This window comes from Lepeophtheirus salmonis, chromosome 14 (assembly GCF_016086655.4).
Source record: "Lepeophtheirus salmonis chromosome 14, UVic_Lsal_1.4, whole genome shotgun sequence".
Taxonomy (NCBI): Eukaryota; Metazoa; Arthropoda; class Copepoda; order Siphonostomatoida; family Caligidae; genus Lepeophtheirus; species Lepeophtheirus salmonis.
The window spans coordinates 40,628,317-40,653,506 of NC_052144.2; the positions used below are offsets into that span (position 1 = coordinate 40,628,317).

At 32.6% G+C, this 25,190-nt stretch overlaps 1 protein-coding gene and 1 long non-coding RNA gene across 3 annotated transcripts in view; one reads left to right on the forward strand and one right to left on the reverse strand.

Annotated features, from left to right (window-relative positions):
- The window catches only part of LOC121129538 (uncharacterized), a 64,608-nt gene that overhangs the window by 36,585 nt on the left and 2,833 nt on the right, over window positions 1-25,190 (reverse strand). The gene's annotated exons all lie outside the window — the stretch shown is intronic.
- Window positions 1,246-5,410, forward strand: LOC139907190 (uncharacterized). 2 transcript variants are annotated; one of them, XR_011783636.1, is made up of 2 exons: window positions 1,246-3,642; window positions 3,920-5,410. It is a non-coding gene; the product is annotated as an uncharacterized lncRNA (long non-coding RNA). The 2 variants fall into 2 exon arrangements; XR_011783635.1 differs by having other exon boundaries at window positions 4,649-5,410.

Here is a 25,190-nt window from a genome sequence, read left to right on the forward strand (position 1 = left end):
AAAAAATTCAATTTTTTGTGAATGGCTATGGATTTTGGATTTTTTTTACCAAAAAAATATAATATTTGAAATTTCATTTAAATTTTTTTTCCCCAAAAAGTTTAATTTCTCGTGAATATGACTACATATCTCGGGAAAAATTTCTGGAATATTCAATTGCTATAAATAAGCTATGGATTTTTGAAATTAATTTCCAAAAAATTTAATATTTGAATTTTTTTTTCAAAAATTTAACTTTTAAATTTTTTATGAATAACTATGGATATTCGTATAATTTTTTCAATCCAAAAACACCCCTAAAATATATATATATATCCCTTTTAACAATAGTCAGCAGTTTACCAATTGTATCAAACATACAGAGTGCGAGAGCAAACATAGTATTTTTTCAACTTTTATTGTTCGGAAATATGTGCCTTATAGAATCAATTTAAGGGACAAACGAGTTTTATAAAACATACAGAGGAATGCTCAACCTAGAACTTTTATTCCATGTGTCCCTATTTTGCTTCAATGCTACATAACGTTCCACATAACGTCAAAAGTTAATGATAAACTGGTCTGAAAGTGTGTCGAACTCCTTGGTGATAGCAGACTTCAAAGACTACACACTGGGGTGAGAGGTCCAACTGCTCTTGGTCTCCAAAACACCCCACATAGTATAATCCAATTAATTAAGATCGGGTCTTTTACTGGCCCAGAAGTTAGAAGGCCAGAAATCTCTCATATTCCGGGCACAAAAATCTTAAACTATTAATTTATCAACGACTTCCTGACTGACTTTTCATAGATTTACCATCTCCGGAGTCTTCCTGATATTGCAGACTGTGACTAAGGACACATCTAAAATGTCTGCAGTTATAATAACTCGAATATAGAACTACTGCAGTGTTCTTAAGAAACTTTATTTAAATAAGTATTGATCCCAAGGTCTCGCTATGCATAGTACCTAAAAAATTGTCTCTACAACTTGTTATAAATTGTTGATAGTGAGTTATGGATTTAGGAGGATAGTAGATAAAAAAAATTAAGATCAATTCCTTTTTTTTTTTAAATATTTATTTAATTATAAGTGCTGTATCGTTAAATATTTCTAAGATTTTGAAAGAAATATTCCAGATTTTTCTAAAGATGTTAAAAAAAAATGGCAAGTACCTAAGGTAATGGAAGGGGAAGGTGTGTCTCTTAGCTTCTGCATTCAGATTGGCTGAGCTGAGTGACGTCACAAATGTTGTATTCACTCAGAAATGAAAACAATAATACTAATTCAGCAACGTGAGTTGAGAATTTATCAAGGTGATGGATGATATTACTCTCTTCAATGTCATGGTTTGTTCAAGAAATCTCGACTCTTAAGGCGAGATCCCATGAAAAAAGTGTTTTATTCGGTGGATCTCATCTCCTATAATAGAAAGTTGTGCAGGTAACTCTTCATACTAAAGTCGTTGATTGTGATCTCTAATCTCGTTAATAATTGGCTCTATACATACATAAATTCCTTCAGATCTTTCACGGAATCATCGTATACTTTCATATTTAAGGACTAAGGAGTTCCATAAAACGACAAAATAATAGACTGATATACCCAGTTAGGAGCAGGGAGATTTCTCATATTCTACCCACAGCTCCTTTTTTGAAATTATTGAAAGTCAACTTTGCTTCGTCTTCTACTTTAAGAAAACTATTCCATGAATAAGAGTCCTTCAGTATCCTGGATGTATATAACGCAGAAATCACTCATCTCTATCACATTTATATCAATTCCATTTATAAGTTGGCCTTCGTCATATACGGTCTATACAGATAATTATATAAGCTGGACACTTCTAGCTCACGCCTCATTGCTTTATTACGACTCAATTCACTTGTCATAGGAAAACAAGTGGAACATGATTCTAAACTCGTGAAGATAATGTGCTTCTCTTTTCAGTATATTTTGGTCAACAAAGCATATTTTATTCCGCTTTAAATATAAATAGTTATTCGGAGCTGTAAAGTGATTATGTGTTCTACAAAATGTATAACAATCTTTTTAACTTTTGTACACTTATGTTGAAATATCTTAATGCCGTTTAAATTTTCAAACTTATTGATTGGGGAATCCTTCTTTAAACAGCCAAATTGCTTGACAGCCTCATGGAATATTACTCTCGCAAAGATTTAGGATCTCAACACAAATAAATAAACTATTAAATGTTGTCATTACTAGATAATTATAAGTTTTTTTAAGGAAAACAATAGTTAGCATGCAACAAAATGATATTCTCCAAAATCAAAATTTTCCTATTTATGAGTTATTTTTTTTATCCTATTGATTAATTTGGTTTTATTTTATTACTGTGATTATTGTCAGGCGAGTAGAAATTTCAAAATCCATCCTATTAATGGTTTGTATTACAAACTACTGGAAGCAATATGACATGGGGAATCTGTACAAAATTTGATTTCCCGAGTATTATTCAAATATTTACTCAAAAAAAATATTTCTTTCAGGAGAGAAAAGTTAAAAACCACTAGACAACAGAGGCTTATTCAATGCATCATCTTCAGTTCTGTTAGCAAGATAAACTTTATATGAACATACATAACAAGTTGTGAGTTTATTTTTTTCACATGAGCGCTTCATGTTTAGAAAAAATAATATCCACTTATTTTTAATGAATAATTGATTAATTTGATTATATAATTGAATAATTGATTTAAGATATTGGTGTATATCCCCTATCTAAAGAAAATTGAAAAATATTCACAAATAATGAGATGCATTTGATCAAAGTTACAACCACAAAGCAACTTTTAGTAATAGTTGACAACTGTATTATAATCATCAACTTAGATAGATGTTCACCTTCTTTTTTTTTCATACCTACAAGGGTATAATATGAAAATAAAATGTAATTTCCTCTTTATATAGTGCCAGGCCCAGTTTACATGTAGTAAATCTTATATTTTGAGTTAGATTCCCTGTAATCTTAGAGCAAAATACAAGTACGAGCCAGCGTTTTCCACACATTTGTTAGGGCATAAAAATGGTCTTGCTTGTGTCGGTCAAATTATAAAATTTGTGTGCAACACACCTTTATTATCCACCACCTTGTATCTACCACACAGAACAATTGTCTAAAAATTTGGATTGTCCTAGCAGATAAGGTCTTTGTGCAGAAAACAGGACAGTCTAACATACAAATAGCCATTGTACGGTCCGGCATTATATAAAATCATAAATAAATCCTTTATGCATTTGAATTAATGGAGGTATAATACTACACATGTCAACAACAGAAGCAACAAAAAGAACTAAAACAATCAGAAAGCACCGGAATCAAATGAATAAGACGAAAATAACCACTCAACTATAAATAAATCACTTTTGCAGATTTATTAAATAATAATAGAAATACAATAACAACTATGGCAATTAGACCAATGCACGCGCGCTCTCCTTTTTTCCTTCCTTCTTTTTTCTTTTTTTTTACCTTACTAAATAATATTTATTCTTTCTTACTACTGGTAAAATAACTGACGTGGTAAATTCTGCTGGTATGTAAATACAAGCCCGAAAAATAACGTGGTAACCCTGACAATTTGAAGGAAGTTTAAAAGGAGATAACCAATGCTATTGAAGGGGCGTCAGCTTTATTGGTATATATGTTTTTTGAAAAAAAATCAATTTTCAATTTTTTTTTAAATTCCAAAATACAAGTTTCACATATTTTTACAAAAAGTTTAACTTTTAGAATTTTTTTTTCAAAAATCCACAGCTGTTCATATAAAATTAATTTTTTTATTAAATTTTGAAAAACAAAATTTCAAATATTTAATATTTTGTAGAAAATTTTTTAAAATCCACAGCTCTTCACAAAATTTCAAATATGATTTTTTTTTCTAAAAGCTTCAATATTAATTTTCTAATAAAAAGCAAACATTCCTTAATTTGGGAGGGAGCTACAGACCTCCTTAGTGTTCTGACTTTTTATTAGAATTACAAGCAGGCAGCTATGAGATGAAGGGAATTAATACAAATCCTACTTTGTGTCACACAAGGACATGGTAGGGATATCGATCCTCAACTGTACCCTATGTCCAAAACGGATAGACTTACATTCCCAAAAAAATCCTCAGTCTTTCTTGTATGAGCACACACACTCGTGATTACTTTATCGTTAGATGTACTCTCTTCAAGAATTAATGAATAATTAAAGTTGTAAGAAAATATGTCCTTTATTTTGGAGTTATACGTTAGTGGACAAAGACTAGAATTGACAGAGGCGTCTACAGGATTAAATATATATATATGTATATATATTTTGGTTCTTATGAAATATAAGAAATAAGAAATCCTTAAAAAGACCTTTGACCAACTGCTTTTTATTAAATGTTTCCTTCCTGTTCAATCATTTGTTCTAGTCCAAAACAAAAAATCCTTCATTTGGAGATGGATACATCATCGTCAGCACATACCCTGCAGAAGCCCCTGATTGAGTATGGGATAAGAAAGTAATTCCTCCATATATACTTGTTACATATGGAGTGGGATTTGTATTTATTTCGTTAATCTCATAGCTACTTGCAGCTAATATAATGAAACGTCATCAAACTATCAAATTTACCATGTTAATTTTATTTTCTTTTATATTTTTATATATAGCGAAAATGCTTAGAAAATATTACCCTAATTGTAAATATAGAAGGGTAAGTCCCTGTTGAACTCACATACAGTACAATTGAGGATCGACAAAAGAGTTTTCCCTGCTTATATCTTTGCTAATGTCGAGTGACAGTTGTGTCTATGTCTTTCCTCTCAGGCTCTACTTGCAGCGGATTTTGCAACTCTCTTCTCAAACATTATTGAAAATGTGAGGCTTTCCTTGCCTTTATTGGCGAAAATGCGAACGATTTACAATTCTAAGGATAACAGCTTTGGTAAATGAATTTTCCACTTAATGTATATAATATATACATTTCGTCCATACAATGTATAAATTATATATTTATATGTATCTCGTAAAATTTAAGATTCTTTTATGTATGTAGACGGAGGTTTTCTTGCAATTATGGCGTTCTTTCCATTTTTGTTTTTCTGTTGTGTCACAATGTCGGCATATTTTTACAACGTATTCATAAAACAACAATTTCTGTAGTATGTATATACATTAGAGTGTACCCTAATGAAAAAAATTAGGAATTTGGTATAGCAGTATATTTTTTTATTTTGCATTATATTTCTCTTATCAAGAAAATAACATTCAATCCTCCGAAAAAAGGTCTTTTATATATACATTTTGATTTGAAAATCTGTAAAATATGGAGATATATGATTTTTATAGAGTCAAGTATATCTTTTAACTATATTGTATTAACAACATTGCAAAAGTTATCTACGAATAATAAACAGTACCCAAAGAGTATATTTATTTACTTGCAACATCTTTCTGACTAAAATACTCACAATGATAGGAAAATTAGAGAAATGCTGCTCAAATATTTACTGGGAGATATACTTCTAATCTAATGTAGTTTAGAAAGGGCTTGGACTTGTTCACACTTTTTCCGTTCATCCATTCTTTTATAGAAACATTTCCTTTTAGGCAATTATTTATAATTTTTGTTCTATTCATTCAATCTGTTTTTTTAACCGAAAGTATAGCTACATAGTTGGTAACAAAAAAAAATCCCTCAAGAAATCTCCTTTGAGATATCATAGATGACATCACTTATCATTTTTCCTCCTGACTTATGCAATTTTTTCTTCTATTCGCAGAATTTCGTATGTAAAAGCATGCAGGTTATGTAGATAATAATTTGTGAGGATCCTAAGGCTTGGCATAAGTTAATAAATAAATATATATGCATTTAAATACAATTATAATATTTTCCTGCGCAAGATATCAATGTTTCCACTTGGGGAAAACAGGTACTTAGGCAGCTGATTTTTTTCTTTTTTGTCAGATAACATTTTCAAACCTGCACCAGTTCGAAAAAATGGAATCAATTGACGAAGTTGTTGTCCTAAATATTTGGAAAATGCATGGGGCCCTCTTTGGAATCCGCACCGGGAGCCACAACATAATTATTGATCATAGCACTCTAGGACTCCATGACACGTTCGTGGTGGATGGCATTTTCCCCCAAATGATGTGGCTGTTGTCATACAGACAAATTTTCCACACCACGTCTTGGTTTTTGGGGCTGTCAGCTCTGAAGTTCACGCCGTGCCTCCTCATGTATTCGCCAAGGCCTGACGTTCAACACTGATGCATACCTGGATATGCTAGAAACCAAGATGAAGACCTGGATCGACATAGTTGCCAATGGGAGTCCTTAAAAGTGGGAGCAAGGGATTCGTTTCACCATCACAACTTGAAAAAAAGTCAAATATGGCTCTGCAACAATTTTGAAGAATTTATCTTGCTGGACTTTTGTCCAGATCTGAATAAGATTGATTTTTTGTGCGGTGTGTGATCGAACGACAAACCAACTGAACCCCTTTTAACACCAAAGACGAACTTATCAGTCGGATCAAGAAGGTATTCCAGGATTTGCCAAGGGACCAAGTGGCAAATACTTGCTTGTGCTTTAGGTCTCGTTTAGAGACTATAATTGAGGCTGGAGGTAATATTATTAAATAAAATAAATAAAAATATATCAAGCTTTCAGAATCTGGTTTTATTTTTTTTTCATCTGATAACTATTTGGAGAGAAATTTCCACTTGAAAAAAAAATCATTTTCGCGATACATACAATGTGTAATAAAATTCGTATGACGTTTTTTTTTTTTTGAGAATTATATAAAAGAAAATTTATTCTGGTATAAAATTTAATATAATTACTGAATATAACTGCCATCAGCTGCTATGACACCCTCCAAGCGCCCGCAGAAGGCCTTGCACACATTTATGGTGTAATGGTCTTCCATGGCTGCCCATTGCTCATTGACGCTGGCCTTCAATGAGTTCAAATTCGGGTGTTGGGTAGCGCAGGCCTTCTTCTCATTTTGCCACCACACACTGTAGTCAAGGGAATTCAAATCAGGTGATTGAGGTGGCCAAATGTTTTTGTTCCAAAATGGTATGTTGGTAGCGAGCCAATCCTGAGTCATTCCAGAGGTATGGGCAGGTGCCCCATCCTGCTGGAAGATAAAGGCCCCATTAGAGATCTTGAGGGCCTATGGAATGACCTTGTCCTTCAAAATCTCCAAGTAGGCCTCTGATTTAAGTCAGAAACCAGTTTTGAACCAAATTAGATCCATTTTTGCCCATTTGATGCAATAGCACTTAAACATCATCACAGATGCTGGATGTTTGACTGTGGGGATTGTCCGAAGCTCCTCAACCATGTCCCTGTTATCATTGAAGGCCACCACACGGACACTTGACCTGTTGAACACTGGATCAACAGTGAAATTATTTTCATCTGAAAAAATGATGATGCGACTAGCTGGGGCATGCTTGATATCATTCAGCATGACTTTGCAACGTTCTAAGCGCTTATCACGTTGAAGTTGAGACAATAAAGGCCTCTCAATCATCCTTAGAGTTCAGCCACCAACTTTTCTTACAGCCCTGAAAATGGTGGCCTTATAAACATTCATGTCCTCAGCCACCTTTGTCATGGAAGTTTTTGGGTTGGCCATGAAGGCCTCCTTCACATAATCCATATTGATTTTCCGTGGTCTGCCGGTCCGAACACTCTCCTTCAGATCTTTTCTCTCCTTGACAAGCTTCTGGACCTTGAACACAGTAGTCCTGGATAGTCCAGTGTCCTTGATTATCTCCTTGAAAGACCTACCGGCGCGGAGGAGAGTGGCAACCATATGACGTTTGGTCTCGTCATTCATTGTAAACAACTTTGTTTAATGCGAGTAACAAAAAAAAAAAGCCAAAAGATTTACCGAGTTACTTGTGCTGGAATTTTTTACTTCCGGTCACGGAACCTCTAGATATAAGCGTTTAAAAATTAGTCCACGTATTTATGCAGCTACCGGTATAGCTTGTGCACATTGTACAGTTATTTCAATGATCAGAGAGGAGAAGTTGAGAAGCTTTAATTGAATTTTCGAAAAGTATTTAATATTCTTGTCAAACCTCTTAATTTCTAGTTCTAGATCGGATGCTTCTATATTCGTCCAGAGGTCGGTCAAATTGGCGTATGAATCCTCAAGGCGTTGAAAGGAGTCCTCTACGTTTGGAAGGAGAGAATTGAAACAAGGTGCAGGGTCAATGGTGGTTTAAGGATTGCTCGATTGGACTTCAGAAATGAAAGTTTCCTAGGCGTACATCTTACGTGTAAGCATAGGCGCCGTAAGTGGGAGAGGGGGGTAGCAAAACATAATATAATTTATAAGTTAAGACTTTTTAAATCTAATTTATACATTAACTTTAATATTTTATTGTGCACTACACGTGCAAATTATTTCAGTTTGTATACAACAACTGTATAGTTTACAGAGCCTAAAAGAACATAGTATCAACATTCGAAATGTTGGAATGATTTTTTTAAAGACTTTATAGACCATCAGTACAGAGCATGAAAACCCACAAGGTTGTATTTTGCCTACGCAATTATGTTTTATGACAATTAAGTTTATATAATTTCATTAAAAAAAAAAGTTAAATCATACAGAATTAAAGGTGTTGATTTCAAGAATAAATGCATAGAACAAAATAAATTAATATAATTTGTTTAATTATTTAAAGATATAATCAGCCAACATGTGAATTCAAATAGATTAATACGGGCGCCGATTTCGAAAGGAATTGTATAACACCTTCCCATGGCTCGAATGGAACTAAGAGATTAATAATCAAGTTGGTGTTGCATTCTGCCACACTTGCCGACAAGCTAAACTGAAAAATGTTGTCTGCAGCGCCAAATGTCAAGAAAGTTTCAGCAAAAATGGTTTCAGAAACTGGAAAAATGCTACCAATAAATCCCTAAAACACGAAAAGAGTGAAGGCCATCAACTGTTGAGCTACAAGATGAGCATACTCTGGCAGTGATACAAAGGTTGCAAGGACACCTATGTGCAAGAAAAAGGTAAACAAAACACCCAGTATCTACTACTAATAATAATTACGTTGAAGTACATGGCGAAGGAAGGACAAGCTATCAGAGGGCACTATGATCAGAACAGTAATTTAATGTCATTACTTCAAGTTTGCTGTACAGAAGTCAAAATCTAGGATAGATGGCACGAAAGGAAGATCTCTTAGACATCAAATCAAATACAAGAAGAAGTTCTCAGCACAAGGTATTTAATAGTAATGCGTTACCTAGACGGAGAAACATGTGCCATCCCATTCACTATACTGGCTGATGAAAATGTTGGTGTCTCAAGAATAGAGCAGCTTTGCATCTGTTTTCTGACTGCATTGGAAAACTTGGTACTTAAAGAAAGCTTCCTAGGACTATTCTCCCTGTACCAATGCGATACAGAATCTATTTTCAAGACAAGAAAGGATGCCCTGACGAGGCACAATCTTCCACTGAGAACATGTGGTACAGTATGTTTTGACAGAGCCGCTACGTTTCAGGTAAGCACACAGGTGTTGCAACTAGCCAGTAGGAAGAAGAACCAAGAATCACAACAACACATTGCTACATGCATTCAATCAATCTTGTTGTGCAAGACGTGATGAAGCATGTTCCCGAGCTTAGAAACTTCCCCACAACAGTGACAGAAATATAAGCTTCATTAGAGAGTCTCCATAGTTAGGACTGTGGCAGAAGCTCTTGGGTAAATTTAGACTCGTATTAGGTATCTCTGCCCCACACGTTTCCCTGTGAAACAGAAGGCTCTGAACAACATCAAAGAGCAGCTTCCAGCTAAGAAGGAAGCCTTGATCACAATAGAAGACATCATCATAGACAGAGACACACAATCTTGACTAAATAGATTTTTAAAAGTTTCTACCATCTTTGAATTCACCATTTGCCTTTTCGTGAATGTCACCTTTTTTGAAGTAAGCGAGAGGCTCAGCGAATCACTTCAGTCATCAGATGTATCAGCAGTGTAAGGAGTTAAACTTACCCGAGTAGCTGTTGGACAACTGCAGAGCATGCGTAGGGATTACTTTTTTGATGAAGTTTGGCAACAATCATTGGACTACACACAAAGATATGGCCAAGAAGAACCAAAACAACTGAGAGAGAATAGGGAGCCACGGTGCTTTCAGAAAGGTGAACCTGCGTTTTTAAAACCTCCAAGGATATGTACATGTCAGTTTGGTTTGCTGCATTAGACAACGTGATTTTGGGACTTTTTGGTTGAGTCTCTTCAAAGGCAATAGTCATATTTACTGCAGTAATAGATTTTTGGTATCTGCATGGTCAAATAGTGAGGTTCGACCCAAGTCAATCGAGCGTGTAGTCTACCAATTTAGACTCGATCTGAATGAATCACGGCTTGAAGCTTTGCTACGGGTTCTTCAGAATATTAGAGATATCACCGGTAGATATACTCCAGGCTAAAAAAATAACAGTGAAGCACATCATGGACTCAATCTCAGAGACCAACATGACGAGCATAATCCTGGAGATTGTTAAACTCTTCATAGACTATAGCGTGTATCCGGCTACAACACCGACGGCAGAACCCTCTTGCAGTGCACTCAGACGTCTCAAATTTTATTTGAGAGGGGCAATGTCACAGTCTAGTTTGAACTCACTATTAATTATCAATATGTACAAGGATAGGGTAGCCTTTATTGACAATGAAGATCTGGTCAATGAGTTCATTTCACACGTTGACACAAAACGAAGAAACGTATTTACTCTCATAAACAAAGTTTAAATGTTCTTGAGTGTTCTAGTGTAGATAGAAAGTTTAAAAATTCTCGTGTTTTTTTCAATCGTTTCAGAAAGTGATGTTTTAGAAAGCAATTTTAATTATGATAATTAGATTATGAAAGTATATTGTTGGTATTTTGTTACAGTAGGGATAATGATATATTATACAATTTGCTAGAACACTTTTAGTTTGTACATATTCAATGTTACAAACATTAATAACTGTTCTGTATTTATTTCATATATTTTTCAGAGGCACGTGTGTATGTACCCTTGTTTGTGAATTCATGTCGTATAACTTGAGCTTGTTCTGAGGCGAGTGAGTTTAGGTTTGAGCGTATACCAAAACATATCGTGAGTCCCCTTAGGTCTTTGCCCTCCCCCAAACCAGAACTGTTTCCGGCGCACCTGCGTGTAAGAACGTCTTTGAGTGCTAAATACGACTTTCGGGATATTGTGAATTATGAAGAGGTTAATGTTCAATACAACTGCGCCATGTGAAGTTGAATAATTGGAGACGTGATCTCTGTTTCTCTCCTGACTAAGGACGTCTTTTTATTATACTAGAGCAGGATACATGGAATACATATATATAAACAAAGACCTTGCATTAAGATACAGTGGGTATAAATCCTTTAAACTAGTTCAAATGCATATGTATGCGCTTGCATTTCTATCAACATATGTTCTCCCCCTATTAATTTATTATGAAAAACAGCATTTAGAGATCTAATCATCATATTGTTTTGTCTTCTCATTCCCTCCCGTTCTCTAAGTTATTATCCCTTACAATAAGATTGCAATCATTAAAAAGTTGTTAATCCTTTGCAAAAAAATTAAGTATGTAACACGAGTAGAACTCTGCTTCTGAGTCAAATTACCCTCCATATAAAACAGTGCTTCTCAAACTGTACGTACCAGGTCTTTCCTCTCCCCCATTCTTACATCTAAATACTAGCTGTTACGTAATAATATACCATATAACTACTATGTGTCGGTCCTTATTTATTCCATCAAGTCCAGCATTAGAACCGGTCCTTAGAATATTTACGAACAATATCGCTATCTTATCAAGCCAAATAAGATATATGAGATATGTAATCAGAACGTTCTATATATCTTGCAAAAAGTATTCATTTTTTTGATATAATGTAATATGAAACAAACATACAATATTTTTACTTAGTTATATAGTTTATTTTAATACTAGTGATTGTTCCCGGAATGGACCAGATGAATTAGGCGTTGGCTTAAATAGAAATTTTGCTTTAATAAAATAGATGATAACTCCTTAACAAATCTTTGGTGTAACTATCCATTTTTTCTCAGACCACTCACACGTAGCTACTCAATACTTGTATCAATTAATAAGTATTCTCTCCTCAGGAATAAAACAATAATATGAAAAGTTTGAGAGAAATAAATTATATGATGTGATGACTAGTGATCTCTCTTAGGATTACTTTCATTTCTAGAGCAACGTGCTTTACTTCGTTGCTAAACCTCATTATATTTCACATCGAGCTTTTTGTTTATATATAATAAAAACAAACAAAAATAGTTTTCCTTCTATACATACTCGATGCTAGATGCACACGCCTGCAATATTTCATTAATACGACTAAATGCTTATATCTTAGATCAAAAATATATGTATGATATACATTAGGGAGCACTATAGACAGTGTACTTTTATACACGCTCTATGCTACATACACTGTTCTGTTCCTTGATGCAAGCAGAGCTATGTATCCATTGCAAAGGATCCAGAGGCTAGCTTTCACAGGTTTCTCATAAAAGACTCCCAAAACCTGGCCAAATGCCTTAGGGCCATGCCAAGAAATACGATTGACTAGATATCAACAGCAACATTGAAGACTGTGCAGTCTGCATTTTAAAGCTACTCATTTTATCACTGAATCAGTAGATAAATCCTGTAATAAAAGAAAATCACTCCAACTAATGTAAACAATGTTCTCCAATACTATAAATATTGTTGATGAATCTTTGAGACGGCTCTTTTACCTTAATTTCCTTTATAATATTTTCGGAAGTATTGTATAATGCATGACTAGACAACGAAGTTATAGCATAGTTCAGATGCATCCCCTTCAAATTCAAAACTATGCTCTTTATTATTACAATTTTTCCCGTGTAATTTTAGTAATCAATTTTACTTGTAAATCATATAAATCTATAGACGGTTGAAAGATGATGAAATCCCATGAAAATGCCTGAATCTAAAATCTATCATCACCACCTCCAAGGCTAGCGCAGTCATCAACTAGCACCAAAAGATTTTAATAAAAGATAAGAAGCGCTGGAGTATGTAATCTTTATGGGAAAGAACATTATGTCAGCACTAAATCTCTGTACCAAGCTCTATTAAGAATCATTGCCCTAAGGGTTCTTATTGCTCAAAACTCCAAAAGTTGCACTTGTTAAATTCATACATTCAAATTGGAAAGGGCTACACATTCCACCTCGCCTGGAGGCGAAAGAAGAAATATCCTTGAGGATCTTCTGTAACAAAATCGAACTAAATAGTATCACACTACATAAATTTAGACAATAAAATTAAATCCTGTCACTGAAGCCAGATTTTCTGGGCTCCGCGTACGGAGAAAGAAACATTTGATAACATTTGTGAACAATTTCTTAATTTCTTCAACTCAGCATCTCCCGCTAAATAACTTCCTCTAGAGGATCTTCAACATCAGCAAAGAATAGTATTTATACTGTCGGATATATATCACAATCATTATCCAAAAACTTGCTATGTCTGCACATCTCTCAATATAGATAACTGTGATATGACCTTAAATCAAGTAAAATAATAAAAGTGAATACTCAACTACGGGTAGTTTTCAAAAGTTATCATAATATTGTCAACAAGAAATGAACTTTGTTCATAAATAAAAGAAACTTATGTTGAAGTAAGATACATTCTTGTCTTTTAGCAATGTTCAGGGATTCTTTTTACGTCAACAAATCTGTTTACAATAAATGTAGTAATATTTCAGAAATAGTTGACTTTTAATTGAGCTTATTTTTATAGTTTTTGATAGATAGAATATTTAACATCATCAGTACAACAACATTTGAAACATTGCCAAACTTCATGCGACCCAACAAATGAATGTACTTCAAATATTATATTTTTATCATTACATACGAAATAAAAACTATTTTTAAACTTTTGTAAAAAAAATGCTAAATAAATGTCGAAACTAATATAAAGTAAGTTTTAATTTGTGTGGATATAAATGAAGTTATTAAGTTAAAATGATAAATATAATTAAGGATAAGTTAAGAAATTGATTAATTTAAGATCATGAGACATTGTTACGATTCGGATAAATTTATCAACCAACGAACATAGATCATACTAGTAATTTCACATCTATGCATGTACAGAAAGAAATAGTGTAAGCCTCTTCGTGTGAGCGCGATATTTTTCTTTCCTTTCCAGTAGTTATAGTGTTCCTTGATATAACATAACTATACTAAAAGGAAAATCCCCATCGATGACGTCACAAGGGACCAATTTTACATTCGTTCAGGAAAAATTGGAGTCGACTGGATTGAACCGTACTAGACTGGACTACAGTCCTAAATAGGGATTGACAACAACACAAAATATGTATAACCTATAACACCATACGTACTATAATAGGTACATAAGTTTTAGAATCCTCGATTTGAGCAGACTGACAATTTTTTTACTCAAAACTTTTGTAAATATATGATCCATGGATTATCAAACAAAAAAATATCTGCGTTTCTTAATGTTGACCTTTCAGAACTGCAAATACATTGCCTAATCAAAAAATGTTGAAATCACGTCATTTAAAAAAAATTACAAATCTAATTTTGGAAGTGTTATATCGAGAAAATCATCAATATTTATGGATAAACATAAAAACAAAAGCAATTAGTTCTGTACTTACAATAAAATCATTCTGAATTTTTATGGAAAAACTCAAAAATCTTTAATTTAACTCTAATTTTACTCTAACCTTTTATTTAAATTCTCTTGCTAAAAATTATTATTTTTTACGTAGCATTTGAACTAAATCTTATCCCATTTTATTATATTTTAGTATCAGGCTATCAATTTGAACGAATTTTGGCCAATATAAATAATATTCTGCACCCTTGTAGAATTTTCCCCTATATTATATTTGAGCATCTCTTTTTTCATTTTTCATAAAATTTTGACTGTTCGCTATAAATCAAACCCTGTTACCCTTCTAACTATTTATTTAATCGTGAGCGTACAATTGGTCGAAAACATCATAAAAGCCTGGGCTAAGACTACAACTCAAAATTATTAAAATATACAACTAAATTAGTAAGAAAATTGAGTAAAACTCCAATTAATATCTGTGGACTTGTACTCAGCAAAAAAATGCTTCCAATTACGTCATATATAGTTATAAATTGTTTACTGCCCACCCTTTCACACATCAACAGGGTCTTTTTATTCAGTTCAAGAGGGACGGGGGAGGGATCCGTTTCATAAAAATGACGTCATATATTGATATCATCATTATCAAACAATTTTTTTTCTACTGTCTTTTAAAACTACGTTCTGCGTCATCTATGCCCATCAGATAAAAGTAATTTAGCTATATTATTAGGTACTTAAGAAGTTTTTTTGTAAGTAAGAATATTTAGCTATAAATTACTCGCGGCTATTAAAATACCCACTTTTACCTGGGTCTTAAACTTAATTACTCGTATTTACCATATATTATTAAAGCAAAGTTGATCTATTCGTCGGCACCTAATAACTCCGGCCAATAATTATCTTCATATAGATAAATATAGATTAAAACTACAATAATAGGACTTTTAAAAGAATTATTTTAACATAGTGTTTAGGATAGGCTGAACCTTAACATAGTAGTAATCTGTTAATTTCTAATATTTACTCAGAAAAAACATTTTTATTGAAACGATTTTCTTATTTCCCAGAAAAATGTCTTTGAACGAGATCACGGGATATTCCGGAATGATATTATGAATAATAAATAATGTGAAATTTAAGTAATTTAATTTATATCTTTTTAGCTTGTTCTACTCATAAATTCCCTTTTAGAACTATCCAACATCTATTCAAGTTCCTGCCTCGAGGTTATAGTTGTACTTGAATATTCATTTTTATGTTTTTATAGGTGCTCGTTAAGCTTCATATTTTGTCGTTGCAAATCATTTACACTATTGTATGTATCGTTCAAAATTTTATCTTAAGTGAATTTTTAAAATTATTAGTTCAACTTTTCATTTAATGAATTACACAAAAGCAAAGTACTTTGGAAATGTTTAAATGTAAGACTTCCTGAATTTTTTTAAAGAAACTCTCTGTTGGTTTAAAACCCCAATAAGCCCCAGAAAATGGGTTCCAAAGAGAGAAACTCTAGCTAATTCCATTCATTTAGTTATCTCAGTAATAAATACAGGTGGGGACTTGAATATGAGACTCGAATTGGACTAGAGTATATATTTTGAAGTTTTGCGACTCGACTTGATCTCGCAGTCAAAGACTCATGACTTGATATGGTGAGGAAAGATAATGTTGCAATTAAACTCAAGAAAAAACTTAACACTATGGATTCTATATTATAATTATAATTTTAATTATAAACTTTTATTAGACTTTTAAGTAAGGACTTGGAACTCGACTACACGGGATTATATAAGTACAATTTTTTTAAATGGTTAATTTACAAAGGTGAGGACTTGGACTCAAAACCTATTTTAAACTGAGTTCAAGAAAAGCTTTAACGCGATGGATACTACATTATAATTAGGAACTTGAAATGAGCTCAAAGGAAACTTGAGGACATGGACTGAACTCAATCAAAGTATTGAAGGACTTGGAAGTGTGAGCAAAGAATGAAGACTTGACTTGCACATGCAGTTTAAGGACGTTTTCCAAACTCTGCATATTACTACATTAGGGCATTTTACTAAGACATTCCATGCCCTTACAGCTCCACACTTTTTTAAAAAGATTTACACATGTTCTTTTCTATACAAATACATCTTTATTATTGAGTCATTTACTTATGGATTTTAATCAAAAGTGTTTGACTTAAGATACAACGTACCATGGGCGTGTCTACTATATAATTATACACTGACCTCGTATAATATCTTAATCCAGGATGAAGTAATAAATAAAACCTCAAATATATTCCACGCAAAGGAGCTTTAGCGTGTTCCTTCATTTTATATTAAATCTTAGGGTCATTTTTTTGTTATAGGTTTAATTAGTAAAGACGCTAAAACAATTAATGCTATACATATATTACATATACATGTAATAGCGTGAGGCTTATAATTGAGGATGACGTTAATTGGAACAAAACACTAAAAATTAAAGTGGTCACCCTGAAGAATTGAAGAGAACCTTAGATGTGAATTAAATAAAAGCAAATATGAAAAGAAGGAAATAGCAAAAATCCTGCTCTGTTTGTAGCAAAGACTTGTGTAGGAACGACTCTGATCTCCGGCTCCAACAAGGAAAACACTTGTAACACCTCACTATTACTCTCCATTATCCATAAGCACACACACTAGTGATTACTTTATACTTTATTCTACTCTCCTTAAGAAGGAAATAATCATGCAAGGGCGTCCACAGGATTATTTTTCAAAAAAATCATCAAACTAAATTGTTTTTTAACAAAAAAAATTTAAACATTTTTACAAAAGTCACTTATTATCAAGTAATTAATACCATTTCAGCAAACATATTATATAAAATTTAAAATATCAAGTCTTACTCATTATGAGCAGGACCCTCACCTTCAGAGGGCCCAGAACGCAAGTATATATATTTTTAGGGAAAAATTATAACAAGGGAGTTAGTTATCTTCAACTCTAATACAATCTACATTAAAATAAAGTGTAGCTAAGCCTCAATATCCTATTAATATATATAAAAAAAGGGAGTACTTCTATGCATTTTTAAAGCTAAGTTCATCGACGTTTAATTATTCAAACCAATCCAGGATACTAGATATATCGACCCCTAGGGCTCGATATATAGATACCAAGAATTTATAGAAACAAAATAAATATTCGGGGGTCTACTTATTTAGGCAGGTCACGAAATTACACAAAATGCAAATTTTTTATCTCATAAATTATAATAGTAAATTAATATTCTACATATTTATGCATAAATATTAATAGCGCTTAATAAAACTAGTTAGAAGTTTGGAGCAGTTTAGGAAGGCATATCAGCAGTTTCATACAGAAATTCCTTATGCTAATTAGCTATCGGAGGGAAATTATGATTAGCTTGTCCTTCTCTCTACCTTGTAGAAAGAGGCTTCAGCACCGTTGCCGATCTTCTTACAAAAAACAAAACCGATTAATAATATTTTAACGTGAAAATTTGACTAATTTGAAGGCAGATGTTGACGAAAGGCTTTCCTAGTTTCAAATCAACCTTCTTATTTATGATTAAATCATTATTTTCCAGGAATTATATATATGTAATTAATAGGTTCGAGAAAAAGTAATTTTGTATTTTTTGCATAAAATCAATGCTCACAATCATCCAATTTAAGCCAAATATACCCTGTTCTGTTCGATAACTAGTAGCCAACGAGAATTCAACTTGATAATGCCCTTTTCATAGAAGCCCTTATACCTATTGGCAAAAAACTAAGACAACCAATTTTCTCAGACCTCTACTGAGACCAAATTTGTACCTCAAAGCGCATTAGCCAAAGACAGGAAGAAATAGGAGTCACTTGGTTCCAGGTCCAGACTGTAAGGTGGATGCATGAGAACTTCCCATCCAAACTCCCAGAGCTTCTGGCGCGTCTTCAAAGATGTGTGCAGCCCTCCGTTATGTTGATGAACCCCGATCCCCCTTCATTCACCAATGCTGACCGCTTCTGTTCGATCGTATCACCTTCCTTGCAGTCAATCATGGCTTGGTCACATTCTGGGTCGCTTTGTTGGCTTGACATTGACGTGAGTGATCCATTTTTCATCGTCAGTCACAATCCGCTTCAGAAATGGATGGATTTTGCTTTGATTCTGGAGCAATTTGTTAATGGAAATTCGGTCCATGAGATTTTTAGAATATCGAGATTTTCTTCCTTTGAGACCTCCATACTCGACGCACTATATTTTACGACTGAGTCGACCAAGCGCAATACTGGCCAATAAACATTTGTAGTATACACTCACACCTTTACAACACCTAATCGCGTGATCCGATGTGCCCAATAATGAACAAGATATATAGTTTGTTTAAAAAAAGGCTGAAAATACAACATTACTTATTCCCCAAACTAATATCTTTTTTTTTTGTTTTTGTTTCGTTGCAATCTAAATATGTCTTGGATTTTTTTTTTATGAATTTTTCTCTTTTTTCATTTAATATAATCATCCAATTTAAAAAGGGCCTTCTCACACTAAAAATATCTATCTAAGTTGTCAAAAATATTTAAATTAAATAAGTTAAAAAAAAATTCAATTGGTGGTCTACCAAAAACAAAAATGCATAAGTGATCTATTGGCTAAAAAAAAGTTTGGACGTCTCTCACATAGATGAGGACTCAATTGCAACAAATATACATTAAAAAGTGGGGAAATCCCGCCTTTCCCGGCCTTCCCTTCAATTAAAACATTAAAAGGATGACTAACCAACAGCACAGCATTCAAATATAACAAAATGAAACATCATACGCATAAAAAAATACAAAGTGACTTGCATCATTTTTTATATCTATTAACTGTAAATACTACGAAGTCATCACTAAAGTTTCAAATATCATATGTTTTTATTAGTGTTGGTTTTCAGTTTGAAAATCCTAGGCTAAAACAATTTGATTTTTAGTGGACACAACTAATTCGATCCTTGAAAGAAGTTCAGTCTGGATCCGTCTTACAAAAATCGATCCGAATTGGTATCATTTAAATTTTGGTCTAGAGGAATTATATAAATGTATTTTTGATGACGTCATATATATCTCAAAATAATAAACATCAGCACATTAAACGTCATATAGACTTAAATGTGTGGTATGAATCTTATTTGTAGATCCCAAAATTCAGATCTGGGAGAAATCGGTACAGAAAAAAATACTTAAGGACCGAACCGAAAAAACAAATCGGTTTTGGACAGAATCTTAATATCTCTAGTCATTTTACCTTTGTAAAAAAAAAAAAAAAAAACCAAAAATAGAAAAGGTTACCCTCAAGATAATTCAGAATTGAATGTTTTTTGAGGAGAGCAGCTTAGCTTTCATAACGTTTCATTAGCATCAATGAGAGAAAGGGGATCAATATAAATCCCACTTCGTATCTAGCGAGGAAATGAGCAGAAATTATTAAAATGTCGATCCTCAATTCAACGGTAAGTGTAACAAGTGTTATAACTCATCAATAAATCATTAAGGTTACTCCCCGTCATTCATATACATTACGCACTAGGCCATTGCCCATGTAGTATTTGAGTGGCTAAAAATGAAATATTTTAGGATTAGTTATGAAATGACTTGTAAACAAAATTTGGAGCACTTTAAAAAATTATACTTTATCAATTTATTATAAAACACCCTACAAAAAGGCCCTTTGAAAAATTATACTCTATCAATTTATTATTAAAGACCCTAAAAAAGGCCCTTCAATAAAGAACTGACTCAGTTTAGGGGTAAAAGCCACAAAAGGTTCCACCTTTTTCAAAAAAAAGGTCATACAATTAAAGAAAATATCATTTTATAAATTTAAAAAAAACATTATTCTTATAAAAATGAACTATTTAAATTATATATTAAGAAGGGACATTTTTTCTTTTTGGAAAAAATGTAAGGGCCCATATTTTATTTTCCAAAAAAGTAGCCATCTCCTATTAGATTAAGAAAAAATGGTATATATATTCTATAATTTGATTCTTTGGGGAGTTATAACTTATAAGTGTAAGACCTTGTTGGACTCATAGCATAATTGAGGATGGATATCCCTATGCCTTGCCAGATACGGATTTGTGTCTATTTCTTCTATCTCATTGCTGTCCACTTTTAGGCAATCTAATGAAACATCCTTACAGCTAAGCTGTTCCTCTCCCAAAGATGTATATTTATTTATCTTTTCAAATGATAGAAGAACACAGAACTAGGTATAAAGAAGCCACTACATTTGAGATACACATATTATAATTTAGGAAGACAGTTAAATATATACATACTCGTGTAAAGAAATTCCTCCTAAATTGTATTATTATTTTATTTCAACTGATGAAAGGAATTTTCTCAAGATGCAATGTATAAATACTGCAGTAAGTCCTCCTACACTGTATGAAAATCTTTCTTAAAAGTAATGTGTCTTATATCAGGGTATAGATATGTTACTACTTGCATAGAGGGAGCTTTGAAGTTTCTTTTTTTTTTTGTTTTTACTCGACTTGAAATTGATATATTGTACTAGAATTGCCCTTAGTTGTTAGGTGTTTTCGAACAAACAAATTTTCCTTAAAAATTTAATATAACATTCCCAGAAATCCGCAGTGTTACTCCCAGTTTTTCATGGGCACACTCCCACGTAGTTACTCAATACATCGATAATACATGTTATCTCCTCAAAAATGAAAGAATATTCATAACAACTTGAGAAAAAAATATTGATATGACGTTATGACTGATGAGCCATGGAGTATTTAGTCTCTAGATGGCTAACTAGCTGAGCCTTAGCTACAGACTCAACACAACATGGAAAACGCCAATAATATTTCATTAATATATCTTTAATTTCTTAGATAAAAACTGTATATGCGATATATATCAGGGAGCAATATATGCAATGTACCCTGTATACCCATACAATGCTACATGCAAAATTCTAGGGAAATTTAAACATGATCTATTTTTAACGTTCATACATGATTTTTTAGTCGCTAGATGAAACTTAATTTAAGTCAATGATACGTTTTAAAAACGTTTCACGACAATTAGTAATATTTTTTGTAAAAAGAACAAATGTTTCACTCAATTCAATCAAATTGTATCAAATCACTGCATACTCAAATTCAATCTCATTGTCAAATAATGAAATATCCCAATTCTCTGAATGGAACATCTTTTTAGATTGAAGGAGACAAGAGTTGATGTCATTACAAATATCATACAAGAGTTAAACTTTGTTTTATTAATTTAGATTGATTTATTTTAATAATTATTATAAAATTTACTGTACACTTTTTTTAAAAAGATTTGGTATATAAAGTTTTTAGCATTGGGAAATATGAAGACGATATTTGCGCGTTCTTGAGCCATTTATATTTCCTTTGTTTTTGGACCGAATTTTAAAATTACATATCGAATAATAACTTAAATTTAATCATAATAATTATTATTTTATTACAAAATTAAATCAGGCAATTACTTCTATACCAAAAATCCCAGAATAAAAATTATTTTGTCCGTATCTACCCTTCATGATTACATTGGTTGATAGGAGGAAAATACGAATGGATTCATGTGTATTTCCTTTGTTTGTCAACCAATTGTTGAAATTCAAAATTTAGTAAGCGCTGTAATTCAAACAAAATAGTTGTTATTTTATATAAAAACTGAATGAGGGCAATACTTCTACACCATCAAAGCCGATTAAATTTAGCTGCCAGTACACCTCAGTCTGCTTATACATTGTAAAAAGTATTCACTTAACAAAATATGCATAAATTTTATGTACATCAACTTTAAATGGAACAAGTCTTAATGGAGGTATCTGAATAATCACTCATGAGTAAACGACTCGTCTGAATTTGCATATTCATGTTTTTCTTTGTAGTCTTAATGTCATAAAAAGTAGTTTTTATGTCTTTTCAAATCATTCAGAAAAGGGTTGACTTTTTAAAAGATTTATGTAGAATCAATATCTTTTATTACTGTAACTCTCATACTTAGAGTTGTAAATCCTAAGGCTTTTTTTGTTTGTTTGTTGGAAGCATAAAGAGTCTTTTCTTTATTTTATTTTCTAAAGCAGTTCTCATTCTAAAATGGAGAGTAAAACTGATGATTTGTTAGGGAGTTAGAAGTGTAAGTGCCTAATGGACTCAGAGTAGAATGGAGGATGGAAAAGGGTTAATTCTGGCCTATATCTTTGCAAGATAGAGAATAGGATATATATGTTTATTTCCTTCGGACTTTCATAGCTGATTGGAGCTAATTTATAAAAAGTCATGACAGCTAAGCCCTTCTCCTTCCAAACATCTTTCAAATTGCCAGGGTGACCACATTAATTTTAAGTATTTTTCTACGTAGCAACTCTACTCGTAATAATATCTAAATATACTCGTAAATTGAATAAATGTATTGACATTGATGATGCATAAAACTGCCCCTAGGTAAAAATGAAAAAAGTAGAAAATGAACGTGGTAATTTGAAAAATAATTGGGAGCTCAGAGAACGTTTTTTTAGATCCATTGCAAGCAGCAGTGAGAGAAAGAAAATAAACACACGTCCACATCCTAAATTATTCTCCGAGTCCAAAAGTGACTTGCACTTAAAACGTTCGAGCAAACCCTCATTGTTACTCTCCACTTTTCATGAGCACACAGACTAGTAATTACTTTATACATAGACGTTCCCTTCTCGAGAATTAAATAATAATAATAACAACTTTGGCATAAAAAAAGAAGCTTACTTTCATTACCAACTGTAAAGAGCCACTCCCGCTTTCTAGGACATGTTTTAGAGACTTCTATATATAGAACAATTGATGTTTAAATTTATGGAAAATTAGATTTAATTATTTAACAGCAAACATTAAATATTATAGATAACGAGGGAACAAGATATGAATTTTAATTAAAATGAAATTAGAACTTTACTTTGTCTATACAGAAAAGAACAAAGATATATTATTGGGGCTCTCAAGTTTTGAAATTAATTGGGCGGGATATTTTTACGTGACGTCATCATTATTATTATTATAGTTGTCATTCAACTAGGATCCCTAGTGTTTAAATATGTTCTCACAAATGAAGAATAATAAATATAAGCCAAATCATACATTGGTTTTACATAAAACATTCGCCCACAATGTGGTTTTATTGTTTTATGGCCTGTTATTATTATGTAAAGATGGATCCAAGGTACATTCATGTACGTAATTTCAATTTCAATAATTATTCTTGTACTCTCAAGCAAACACACTTATTCATTTTAACCCCTAAGATTTCACTCCTGAAGGTATCTACTACCTCTTAGAAATATAAATAGTAACATTATAAACAAACATTCAACCTTTTCATAACCATAGAGGCGTCATTATTAATTTAACATAATGACGTAGGTAATAATGATGCATCGGACTTCTCTTGACGTCATCACTTGTCAACAAACTTTTTTTTTAAATTATGGTTTGTATTTCATCTGGGATCCGAAAAACCTCATATCCATTTCATGCTAGGAGCTCGTCTCTGTGGAGGGAATTGTAACAGGCAGAGTGTAGTCTATCCTGATAGCTACCCAAATATCTAGGTAAAACTCACATATCATCTCACTTTTTGGAGGCAATTGTAACAGGCAAAGTGTAGTCTATCCTGATAGCTACCCAAATATCTAGGTAAAACTCACATATCATCTCACTTTTTATACAGAATCGTTACAAAATTAGTGATGATATGATTGGTACCTTGAACTTCGGCAGTTGATGACTTAACAAAGTAGGAATGGACCCATGTATCTTTTCATATATCTTTCCTTAATAGAAAAGAGATATTCCAAGACTACAGGATCCAAGTCCCTTTATATATTTTGCCCAATACCCTCTAATGAAAGCGGTCTTTCAGATGCAAAGTCGAATTTTGCCTTTTAATGAAAATATTTATTCTCCTAATTAGTAATTACTTTCTGATTCGAGCTCAAAAGTAGAATTGTCCGACAAATCTCTTAACAAGAATAACATTTATTTATCCCTCTAACGTGCACTTGCTGTACTTTTTAATAATAGTGATGAAAAAGGATGGGGTAGTAAAATGCCAGGGGTAAAAGCGGGAGATGGGGTATTTCATTCAGTTGCATTCAAGAACCGGTCCTGGACTGGACCGAACGAATTAATATCGTTAAACTATTCGGGTTATTCCTTTGGAGGCAATAAAAATCGCACATCTTACAAATGCAATCATTCATCGTTACAATGAAATAATTAGAAATCGTTGGACTTCTCGTAATTGAAAGAGGCTATAATATTGGGGCCAAATTAAGTCCCATAAATAAAAAAATTCAATACCATCAATTGTTGTGGGTATCACAATATCTGAGGAAGAGTGTCCGCAGGAATATATATATATTTTTTCTCCGGGGAAGGGTGGAATTTTTGAAAAATATTTCTTAAGTTCAAATTAATTGTTTCTCTTTTGATCCAA